The 12,266-nt window shown below is 52.6% G+C and overlaps 1 protein-coding gene across 1 annotated transcript in view; it reads left to right on the top strand.

Annotated features, from left to right (window-relative positions):
• CAMTA1 (calmodulin binding transcription activator 1) overlaps positions 1-12,266 on the top strand; it is a 723,509-nt gene that overhangs the window by 223,972 nt on the left and 487,271 nt on the right. Inside the window, exon 4 of the mRNA XM_054579829.1 lies at positions 5,752-5,819. The gene's annotated coding sequence lies outside the window, so the exon portion shown is untranslated. The remainder of the gene's footprint in view (positions 1-5,751; positions 5,820-12,266) is intronic.

The raw sequence follows: 12,266 nt of genomic DNA, 5'->3' as shown, positions 1-12,266 counted from the left end.
TTCATTCATTCAACCCTTGCCGGTGTCGACAGCTACCTCTGCATGCTCGATCTGACTGGGGCTCTGCAGGATGTAGGAACAGACCTGGAGCCTCCCTGGATGCTGAGAACCTAGGAGGGGGTCCACCATGCACATAAACACTAGTGACGTAAAGCTTAGGGTCCAGGAGTGATACAACCACTGCCAAGAAAGTTCCAGAAGCTGGAGGTCACTGCAGAGTGAGGCATGAGGGAAGACTCCCTGGAGGAGATGGCCTGTGAACAGGACAGGGCAGAATCAGTGATTGGGGGTTGAGGTGGGAAAGGGCACGAGGAGCCAGGCTGGCACAACATTGCCTTCTCACCCACTAGTCCCCAGGGCAGCCTATGCGCAGGACCCCTGAGCCTCGCCTGCTCATGCTGGCTCACCTCGGGCGGGCTTTGCAGTCCTCCATCCGACTGCATCAGCCTGGGGAAGGCAGGCCCAGCCCCACCTGGCGGGCGATTCACGATGACACGGCGTGTGACAAGGCACGAGTGCCAAGGGCAGAGCTGTGCTACCTCTGCGCCCTGCCCTTTCTGCCCTTCGTGCTGGGGCTTGTCAGTGCCTTAGGGAGGGGCCCATCTGCTTCTCTGGGGCCAAGCAGATCAAAGGGTCCAGCGGAGACTCCTCCAGTTTGTTCCCCTGCCACACACAGACATCAGAGCTTGGCGGCAGTTTTTCTAGTTGAGCATCCAAAGGACAAACTAAACATTTAAAATCCGCAAGCTGGACAGTCTTTGCTTTGGAGCCTGCAGTGAACTCCTTCATCTTGACAGCCGAGTTATTCTCCTCGGCGTTGATGCAGGGCTTGGGATCCAGGGAGGGAGAGATGCTCAGGGAGCCCGGGAGCTGAGCGAGGCCTGCAGGCTCTTCTTTGTAGGCATGGAGGGCTGGCACGTTCTCCATCCCAGAGCCCCGCCTCGCTGGCTGTCCACACTCTCTTCTTCCTTCTTATTGCAATAAGATACACATGAGATTAGCCACTAGTAGCATTTAGAACGTTCAGTGTTGCATAACCTTCACCTCCGTCTAGCTTCAGACATTTCATCACCCCAAAGGAAACCACATCCTTATTAGCAGTGACTCCCCACGCCTCTTCCCCCAGGCAACCACTCATCTCCTTTGTCTCTATAGATTTGCCTATTCTGGACATTCCATAGAAATGGAATCACTTAGTATGTGGTCTTTTGTGTCTGGCTTCTTTCACTAAGCATCATGTTTTCAATGCTCACCCATGTAGCATGTATGATGACTTTATTACTTTTTATGAATGAACAACATTCTGTTATAAGAACCCACCATATTCTGTTTATCCCTCCATCTGCTGATGGACACTTGGGCAGCCTGCATGCTTTGGCTGTTGTGAAAAGAGCTGCTATGAACATTCATGTGCACGTTTTTGTTTGAGTCTCTGTTTTCACTTCTTGGGCACACTCTTGCCTTGTTGTAGCATTCTGTGAATTTCCTGGGCCAGACTTGGGTTTGAGAGGCAGCATGTGGGAAAATCATGCACACACTGGGTACCATGGGCCCTGGGGTCGGCCACAGCCGTCTGGACCTTGGGCTGGTCCCTTCTGCTCTCTTTGCCCCAGTTTCCTGCTCTATAAAAAAGAGATAGACCAGACCTGTGTTTCCTCCCACCTTCTTCGGAGCAAGAGGCTAGGCGACTTTGGGGAGAGAGGGAAGCCAGGCAGGAAGGAACTGTGAGCCTTCTTTTCCAAACCTCTTTTCCTCTCATAGAGCCTTCTCTCCTGGCCTGTTATTTTGTCTACTTTAAGCAAAGGTTTCATGGATAGAAGGAATTTTCCTCTCCCTGAAGGAGATGAATCATACAAGGGTTTGAGGGTAGAAATAGGCTTGATCCTGTTCGAAGGCGTGGCTCCTGCTCATGGCAGCTCTGCCTGACTCCTCCTGGTCCCCTGAAGGGAGGTGGGGTGGTGATGTGACTCTGGGTCCGTGGGGAGCAGGAGGCTGTCGGCCGTTTGGGGGAAGCACGGTCCCCCACCTGTGGCTTTTCTCTGTCTGAACATGCCGCTGTCCTTCAGGAAGTTCAGAGCCGTGGTGGAGAGTGTGGGCCCTGGAACCACTCTGCGTGCGTTTGGGTTCTGGTTCTGCAGAGAGGAGCCACGTGACCTGGAGTCTCGGTTTCCCTCCCTGTACAATGAGTGTGCTTCCTACTTCATAGTTTCTCATGAGGGTTAGGTGAGGTTACCCTCCACAGGCTTCTAGGGCAGCAGTCAGCCTTAGGCGTCCCTCTGCCAGGGCCAGCCATTGGGGGGGTGATGATGACACAGGCAGTGAAGCCCCTTATCCCCTGGTCATCCCCTGCCCCAGCCCAAAGCACTCTTCTCACCTTCCTGCTCTGAATTTTGATGATTCTTACTTGGCTCCACACTGTTCAGCATCTAACATTCTGTGTGGCTCTTGGGCATGTGCGCATCTATCTCCCCAGCCCGTCCCTAAGCTTTGGGGAGGCAGAGATCAGCCCGTGATCTGCCCACCTGGTGGCGAGGTGACCAGAGACTTGGGTGAAGGAACTGGACTGGGAAGACTGGGAAGCATGGGTCTGGGAGTAGACAGGTGACTCAGATATGCCCCACTCAACTGAGGCCAGGCAGCAAGTGTGGCTACATTCCCTGGTGGCCGAGGTCAGCTCCAGCACCTAGCCAACTTGAGCAGGACAGTATGGGAGCCCGGCTCAAGCTGTTTCGTTTCTTTTGCTCAGGCTGCTTGGAAGTGGGGTGGGTGGTCCACCAAGGGGGCTCTCTGTGGGCCCGTCACTCTTGTCTGGAAGGGGGAGGAGGGAGTGCTCAAAGGTAGTTCCTAAGGCAGCGTGGCTTCCTGAGGCCTCCGCTTGCTTGCGCAGCAGCCCAGCAGACTGCGATGCCCCACCTGGTCTGGTTACGGGGCGCCTGGATGGGTGGCCCTGCCGGAGCACGGACCTTGACTGTTACAGTGGCTCGCCTCTCCCTGGCTCGACCATGAGCTCTTTCAGGGCAGGCTTCCTAGTGGTCTTGTTCACTGACTGGCACATAGTAGGTGCTCAATAAACATTTCCAGGGTGAATCTGGAGTGCAGTTAGTGGTCCAGGAAGCTTTCCTCTTTGAAGGGCAGTTGCAGTGGGGAGCTCTGCTGGGTTCGGGTGAGGGCTAGCTGAGGGATGTTCATGAAGACCTTTAGTTGCCTGGGTCCCTGAAGCACTGTGATAAATCTAGAGGTGGCTCAGATGCACTGTGTCCCCATCCTCTGGGTCAGGGGGCCCCTTAGCTCTCAGCATGATCCTGGGCGAGGGCATGGATCCAAGGGGTTCCAATTGGCACAGACAGTTTCTTGGATACTAAGCCTCCTAAAATTCAGGTAGGTGGGCTGGTACCCACACGGGCCCGGGTGAGCTACTCGCTGGCTCCAGCCACTGTCTGCTCTCAGTGCTCTGTAAAACCCAATGGGCACCGGTAGACAAATGAAAGGCTTGACTCCAGCTAACTTGGACCAGCCATTGTGGCATTACCATTCATTGTGGGCACAGAGAGCATGCGGGTATAGAGTGGGGATCAATGAAAGCAAGTTCAGCCATGCTGGCAACTTCTGATGGACCATTGGCACCTCCTACCTCATCATGGGTCTCTGGACAGGTGGCTCACACCCATGTAGACCTTATAATGACAATAATAGTAGATAACGGTTTTGGGCGTTGCCATATGTATTAAGTGTATTAAGAATCATCACTCCTTATAACTGCCCCAAGGGTGTCGTATCTCGGTTTCATAGCAAACTGAAAAGGATCTGGCAGCTAAAAGGTGGCAGAGCTTGCAGCCAGTGCCGGTCTGTCTGCACCTGGAGCACACGTGCTGCACTGTGGTGGCATGTCACCTTCCTATAGTGACTCAGTTAAGTCACTGGCCAGGGCACATCCAGGAAAAGCACTTTTGTTGCTTTTAAGGTCTTGCTTCAGCTCTTTTCAGTGATAAACGTATACAAACATGCAACACACTCAGAATACACACGCACAGACACGCACTCACTCACATACGCACATTTATCTCCATAATGTCCACTCTTCCCTTCCCTCCTCCCATCCATCTGCCCACCCAGCCATCCATCTGCCTGACAAACACATATCAGGACACTGTTAGGTCCTGGGATACATCAATGATGACATATTCTTCGCCCCCGAGGAGCTCCTGGGCCAGTGGGGAGTGCTGCCCAAGTAAACAAGCAATTAGAACATACAGCGATCCATCCTTCACGCTGGTGGAGGGTGCTGCCACCGTGGGAGCATGGGACGGGCAGGCAGCCCGTCATGAAGAGTGAGGAGGGCCAGCCCAAGGAGCTGATGCCTCTCGTGAGACCTTAGGGAGTGTTTTCTAAGGAGAGGAAACAGAATACGAAGCCCCACGGATGCTCTAACAGTGCTCTAGCTGATCAGCCTCTTTAGCTGCAACCAGCGATAGAAACCCATTCAATGAGGCAAGGCTGAGTGTGCCTCAGGTTCTGCTTCCAGACTGAGGTGGCCTGGGCTCTGTGGGAGCAGCTGGTTTCCACGATCACGTCAGATGCGGATCTCCACCAGGGCCTGTGGCCTTCACATGACATGGCAGGGCTGGCAGTTTCCACTTTAACCTGCTCTGCTTACCTGGTTTTGGTGGTCGGTCTCTGCTTTTTCTTCAAAGCCACGTTTAACATCTCAGGTCACAGGTGGCAGCCGCGTTGTGCCCAAGCCCAGGGGAGGCTGATGTGGAGGAAGGCCATGAGCCTCTGGGTGGAGGGCCGCTCCCAGGACCCCTGGCTGCAGAGAGCTCAGGCCGGGGCCTCTTCTCTGCACGTGCCTGACAGTGAAGGGCAGCAGCTCCATGTTGTGTCATCTCCGCGATCGAGGAAAACGTGTGCTGCTGCAACCTTCAGTTAACTTGTGGCGCCTGCCGGTTTCACGATAGCAGGTCTCTTTGGGGCTGGATGTAATGGGCCATATCATGCCTCTGAGCTCGAGCAGTGACTTATGTTGATGTCACCCACTAGCTTTTCATGGAAATTATTAATAAATCAGTAATTCTATCTGCAGCGATGTTGTTGTGTTTATAAATATTTAATTTACCTTCAGGTGCCCACATTTTCTCCATCTTTGCCTTAAATTCTGCTGACATCGCTCTTCTTTCTGGAGCTCAGCTCAGTAGATTAAGTTATCAGTAGTGCAAAAGGTTAACTTTCTCTCTCTCTCTTCCTCCCCCTCTCCCCCTCTCTCTGGAATATGGCTTTATTGGTTCATTTTAATCTGTGTGGGATTTGGCTCAGGGGGCTGGGAACCCAGCTGAGAGAGTGCGCCGTCTCCTGTGACAATGTTGAAAGATCAGCCCAGCTTCCGAATTTCCCAATGACAGCCTTGCACGAGTGGAGACCATTGTTGGCGTGCGTTTTTCCCTCCTTAAGTTAATGACATTTAGAATCTGAAATGGTGTCTGATGTTTTCCGCCCACGGAGAAATAAATATCTTTGTTCTTGCCACCGACTCCTCTTTTGAAACCCAGTGCTTTGATTACCATTGTGAGGCAGGTTGAATAGAAAGGGCTTTAAAAATATCAAAATAGAAGCGCAGTCCAAGCCGAGTGTTTCCTGGCCGAGGCGAGTTCCAGTCTCGCAGAAGAAAAGGCAGCTGGGAAACAACAGAACTTTCTCACTTTCCCAGGTCCAACGGGAGCTAACGGTTGTTATTATCTCTCTATTCTTCTGTTTCAGGAAATCGCAGCTTATTTGATAACATTTGAGAAACACGAGGAATGGCTCACCACATCCCCTAAGACAAGGTAATGCCCCAGATCTTGCAGTTTTTCAAATGTGTACAGTAAATGGGTTGATTTTCATTGATTACCTGATTGGGCCTGTCAATTCACGGGTGAGTTGAAAATGCCATGTTGTGTTTGATAGCTCGTGGCACTGAGGCCTCGCTGAGTGACCGGCGACCGTGGTGTGACTGCATGTGGTGGACTCAAAACCGTGTAGCTGCCGGCACACGGGTCGGGACTTTGAACCCGATGGTTCCATGCTCAAGCCGCCTGCCAGGCGCCCGAAAGCCCTGGCGGGCAGGAATGTCAGGGGACGGTTATTTTGGGGAGCACGCCCACCTGCCACCAGTGTTGTCTAGAAACTTACTTTTTAAAAGGGAAGCTACCTGAACTGTCCACTTCTGTCTCAGTGCATTTGACAAACTGAATGTCTCGTTATCCTGGAAGGCGGTGAGAAGAGTCCTCAGATCCGAAGCGGTGGCTAAGTGTGCAGTTTATTGTGCGGCCAGTGCCCTTGAACCTCCTGCCTGCCCCTCACACTGGACTGCTCTTGCCACCAGAGTGGGAAGAGAGGGAGGAGGTGAAGACACGGCGACTTGTGTTCTGCCTGTGGTTGCGACACTATTTTGTGCAGAATGGTGAAATTGGGATTCAGGGTTTATTTTAAAGGCAGTGCCTCCTCTGCTCTCCAGCTCTCAGCTTTTATGTGCTGGCATGCTGCATTCCAGAGCTTCAGAAATATGTGGCCCCTCTCTTCCAACTGCCACAGCTTTTCCGTCAGCAGTGACAGGGCCAGGTGTTGATTAGTTTCAGGAGTGAGGCTTATGGGAGCACTGGGCTGTGGGTTGACCTGAAGGTGCAGAATGCCCAGTCTGTCCTGCTTTGGGCGGAAGCACTCGATTTTCCAGGTTTGTTACTGGGACCAGGGAAAGGGGTGGCATGTGTCTTCTGTCTCCATGGCCACCAGCTTGACCCATTCATCCTTTCTGAGCCACGGAGGGAAGAGGGTCTTGTCCTCTAGAATGTTGACACTCATTCTAGAAGGCTCTTTAAGAGATTACTCCATCAGGCTTAGGTTTTTAGTGGATAGTGTCCTTCAGATGGGGCAGCGATTTCTGTGCAGGGGCCAGAGGATATTGAGGAAAGGGAGGTTGTTTCCCAAGACCTGCAGCTCCCGGCGGTGCAGGGGGCGCAGGGTAGAGGCTGGCTCTGGGTCGTGTGGTTTTCCCTGAATTCCACAGTGTGCCCTCCTCTCCTCAGCCTTCTGGGCCATGCTTCCCTTTGCTATAAAATCATGTGGCTTGTAATAGTCACCTTGTGCTGTGACAACGCTGTGTAAGAAGCCACCTCCAAACTCCGTGGCTTATAACAGCAGACCTTTTGTCCTGCTCACAGGCCTGGGTGCTGGCTGTGGCTCTGGCGTGGGTTCAGGAGCACCGGCGCGCCTTTTTGTTCAGTGTCTGGGACGTCCGGTCCTCCAGGAGGATGGCGGAGGCTTAAAGGCCCCGGGCAACCCACGCAGGCGCAATGGAAAGCCCTGCTGCATGTGGCATCTGTGTCACGCCTGCTCACAAACCACTGGCTAAGCACAGTAAGAATGGGGCCAGGAGGGACATTCCTCCTTAGAAGTGTGGGGTGGGGGCCGAGTGGAGAGTGAAGGGTGACACAGTTTACCATTTGGTGAGCACAGCCGTGTCCCAGACCATGGAGAGCCTGGCCCATTCACCTTGCTTCTCTCCTGGGGGCATTTCCTGCCAGGGTGGTTATTCCCGACTCAAGCGGACAGCCTGCGGGGCCCGATCCTGGCGTTTCATTCAGTAGGTCTGGTTGGGGCCTAAGCATCTGATGTTTCTGACAAGTGCCCAGGTGATGAGGGGACGCGGCCTGCCTGGGACCTTGCTTTGAGAAGGGCCACCACAGCTTCTTAGGGGAGAATGAGACCGGCCTGGGTTCTGCCTCTGCGCTGCCCCTGACGCCCAGCAGCTACTCTCCTCTCGAGCAGCCTCTCGCCCTGCCATATGCCCTTCACTCCTCAGTGACATGCTCCTCAAGTCTGAGTGGAAGGGAAGGGCTTCTGTTCAGCCAGAGGGGGAGGTGTCCGGCCGAGTCCGGGCCGGCCAGCTGATTTCAGGCCTGCAGACGGGAGCACAGCTGCAGCCACTGTTTGATGGCAGAACGGTCGAACGTGTCGGGGGCGGGGACATTCTGCCTCGAGTTTCAGCCTTCAGAATTTGGGTTCCAGATGAGCAGTGAATGCCACTCACGATCATGCCCAACTCACTTGCCTTTTTGGAGTATAGTTAGAGCCAAGAGATTTCCCGTCCTGAGGCACAAGGGGCACGTGTGGCAAAGAGAAGGAACGTGGATGTCAAATGTTGATGCATATGGGTTTGAACCCTGGCTGTCACTCAGCAACTTTGTGGCATTAAGAAGTCACTTTAGCCCCTTTAAAAGCCCTGCCTTTCCTTCTTCATGTGTGGAATGGAGCTGACACTGACCCTGCCCTCCTTGGACCGTTATGAGGATGAATGATACAATATTTGTGACCTTGCTTTGCATGCTGGGAGGGTCTGTGCTATTGCACGGGGACATCGCAGTTCCTCTTGTCAGTGAAGGGCAGTCCCCTGGCCAGCCGGAGGCTTTGGCCTCAGGACGCATCAGCCAGAACCTCTGCAGGCTTGAGGGGGACGGCCTCCTCAATGAAGACAGGGGGTGAAGAGGGAGTGTTTCCTGTCAGTATCACAGCATCCACTCCGTGTTTACACTTGAAAGCTTCTTGTCCCAGGAGGAGAAAAAGTTGCTGCGGTTGTTCAAGGACCTTCCTAAATTAGTTGTTGAGTCGAGTTTGGATCCCCCCGCCCATCTCTAGGATTGAAATTAATTGGTGCAGTTAACTGCTGAGTTCATACAAACCGGCCTCCTGGTATTAAGGAATTAATGGCACCAATACTCTGCTGAACGAGAAGGCAATACAACTTCTGTTTGCCGCCGCCACTGCTAATTTCATTTTAGAAAATTAATAAAAATGAATTGCACCGCTGACATTTATAGAGTTTCCTAATAAAATGATACATTGTTTGTGTGGAGGAATCCCTATTAAATTAATTGTTGTAATCAGCCCACATAGAGATGTTGGTATAGGAGCTGCCCCGAAACCCACTCCTTGTACCCGTGGCTGGGTGGTGGCTGGGGGTTATAAATAGAGCCCTTGCTCCAATTCTGCCCTAATTACAGAGAAGGCCCCGGGAGCCCCGCTCACCTGTTCGATAATGAAGTGCGCCACGTGGAGGCTCCCAGGGCTGGGGGCCGCGGGCCGCGGGCACCGAGACAGGGCCGAGTGCGGAATGTTCAAACGGCTCGTATTGTAGCATCAGCAACCGGGACCTTCTGGAAATGGCAGTTTGAAAAATCACCCTTCAGGATGTCCTCATGTGGCACTTGCTGTGTGCTCAGCACTATAATAATACCATTTGGAGACCCTGGGGAGCTCCACGCTCCCTACCCCATGCAGTGAACTTCCAGGCTTGGAACCCAGAGCTTCCTCCCTCTGTCTAGAACATCCTTCCAGCTCCTCCTTCTGGCCTGATTCGGGGGGTTACAGTCTCCGAGGACTCCCCTCAAGCTCACAACTTAAAATTGCACCCCTCCCCTCACCAGACCCCATTTTCTCTTTTCTCGCTTCATGTTTCTCTAGAGCACTTACCAGCGTCTGACACCATGTGTTTCACCTGTTTATCTGTTTAGTTCATTTATTCATTACCCACCTCCTCTTCCCCAGAGCAGAAGTGCCGTGAGGAGAGGGGTGTTCGGTCTGACTTGTGGGTGGCGTGTCCCTCGTGCCCACCACAGACCTGGACGCGTGGTGGGCGCTCAGAACATACACCGCCCCACCCTGCGTGTGTGAAGGGAGGGTTAGGGAGGCAGGAAGCACGGCTCTGGGTATCGGGAAGGAACAGACGTGCTCTACACGGTTTTATCCTTGTCCTAAGTGTCCCCCCAGCACCGGCTAACAGCCCTGGCACCGCACCCTGGAGCACTCTGCGGGCCGGCGCTGTGGTTTCCCCTCCCCCCGCTCAATAGCTATTTTTTATTATTAGATTCTAAGAGGAAACTTTAAAAAATTTATTATTTATTGGGGTGACATTGGGTAATAAAATTATATAGGTTTTAGGTGTAGAATTCTATAATACATCCTCTGTATATTGTGTTATGTGTTCACCACCACAAGCCAAGTCTCCCTCCATCACCATTTATTCCCCCTTTACCCTCTTCTACCCCCCCCCCCACACCTCTTTCCCTCTGGTAACCACCAAACCATTGTTTGTGTCTATGAGGTTTTGTTTGTTTGTTTGTTTTTGCTCAATCTCTTCACCTTTTGCACTCAGCCCCCCAACTCCCATCCCCCTTGAGAGCTGTCAGTCTGTTCTCTGTATCTATGAGTCTGTTTATATTTCGTTAGTTTATTTTGTTTGTTAGATTCCACACATAAGTGAAATCATACGGCATTTGTCTTTCTCTGACTGGCTTGAGTTAGCGTAATGCTCTCCAGGTCCACTCATGCTGTCACAAAAGGTAAGATTTCCTTCGTTTTTACGGCCAGGTAGTATTCCAGTGTGCCCAGCTTGCCTATCTCCGCTTTGAATTTCCTTCAACAGCTCTGCCAGGCACTGAGAAGCACAGAAGGGAGGGAGTCTGTCTGGGTTGCACAGCAAGCGTCCGAACTGGAATATGAAGCCAGGATGAAGCCCACCCAGTGCTGGCTTTTATGCTACGCCTCTGCTGCTCGCAGTGGGTGTGGGGGTCAAAGGTGGCCCACTGGTCCTGTCCCCCTCCTAGCTCCATGGCGTCTGAACCCTCGGGAGACCAGGTACCAGCAGAGCCTCCCTTTGTCAGTGAGCGCGGCTCAGGTGCATCGGCCAGGTGTGTTCCTGTGCTGTGTCCTGTCTGGATTTGGCCCCCAAGTGGCAGGCAGTAGGGAGAGATGCACTGTCCTCCGTGTGGTGGAGAACAGGGCTGAGCAGAGTTGCACAGGTCGGCTGCGAAATTTAGCAACCCCAGTAATTTATTTTTCCTCCCCTGGGAGGTGAGCGACCTTCCTTGGAAGCTGGGGACACACAAGCTCACAATGGAGCTGAAAACACTTCCTTCCCAGGAATCCTGGGTGACTGGGTAGAAAGAGGCTGGAAAATGCTATTAATTATTTAATTAATTAATTAGATGTATATAGATAACACCTTAACATGGAAGCACTAAAGGTCTAGTAATAGAATTTTCCTATAATGAACGCTAAATGCTTCTTGGTCAATAAGCAGTAAAATAGTCATGTAGAGAGAGGGTCTGGAAAAAAAGAGAAGAAAAGTAAGACCTGAGTTTCAAGAAGGCCCAGGTGACACTGAGAGACCCCTCTTCCGCCCCCCGCTCCCTGCTCTCGAGAGCTCTGCCCTCTGCCCTGAACAAATCCCCCCGCCGTGGCTGATGGGCAGGAGGGTGGGCACCAAGGCCTGGGGCCTCTGCTCTTTCTTTTTTTCTTTTTTTAGTTGTTGTTCTATTACAGCTGTCCCCATTTTCCCCCCGTTGCTGTCCCCTGCCCACGACCCCCCTCACCGGCTCCCAAAGTCAATCCCCACCCTGTTGTCCATGTCCATGGGTCATTTACACTTGTTCTTTAACTAGGCCCTTTCCCTTTTCTCTTCCCTTATCCCCCGTACCCTCCCCTCTGGTTCCTGTCAGTCTGTTCCTTGTTTCCATGTCTCTGGTTCTATTTCACTCATTTGCTTGTTTTGTTGATTAGGTTCCACTTACAGGTGAGATCATATGGTATTTGTCTTTCACCGCCTGGCTTATTTCACTCAGCATAACACTCTCCAGTTCCGTCCATGCTGTTGCGAAGGGTAGGAGCTCCTTCTTTCTTTCTACTGCATAGTATTTCCTCTGCTCTTTCTTACTGCGATCACCTTATGGGGCTCCAGGAATGCCAGGGTGTGACAGTTCACTCTTTCTGGACCATTCCCCAAGTCTGAGTCCCTCTCCTGGGCACCTGCATGTCGTATTAGGTCAAACGTGTCATCTTTCCTCTTCCTAAGAAGGAAGTAAGGGGAGCCCTCCCTCCCACTTGGGGGCCACTGCCGGCTTACTTGGTTTTTAGAACCACCTCATTTTAAAGACTCCCAAGCGCACACCTTGTGCTCCTTAGACTCTCTCTCTTTTGTCCCCTGAACGGAATTAGTCGCCGGCTCTGCCAGTCCTGATGAGTTCACAGCCTCACTCCCGTGTCCCCTGGGCTTGGCCCTGGCCCCTCGCGTCAGGTCGATCATCAGCGCAGCTCCCCGCCACACTTCTCTCTCTTGGCCGGACGCCCTCCCTGCCTCGTTGTCCTACTGGCAGACCTCACAGATGCCCTGTGAGATCAAATCCGCACTCTGGTGCTGAAGGCAAGGTTGTTATTCTGCCTGGGCCTGCCTTTCTCAG

Source organism: Pteronotus mesoamericanus, unplaced genomic scaffold, assembly GCF_021234165.1.
Source record: "Pteronotus mesoamericanus isolate MK-2021 breed Mesoamerican mustached bat unplaced genomic scaffold, CSHL_Meso_final contig_557, whole genome shotgun sequence".
Taxonomy (NCBI): Eukaryota; Metazoa; Chordata; class Mammalia; order Chiroptera; family Mormoopidae; genus Pteronotus; species Pteronotus mesoamericanus.
This window is presented reverse-complemented; position numbering and strand designations above follow the sequence as displayed.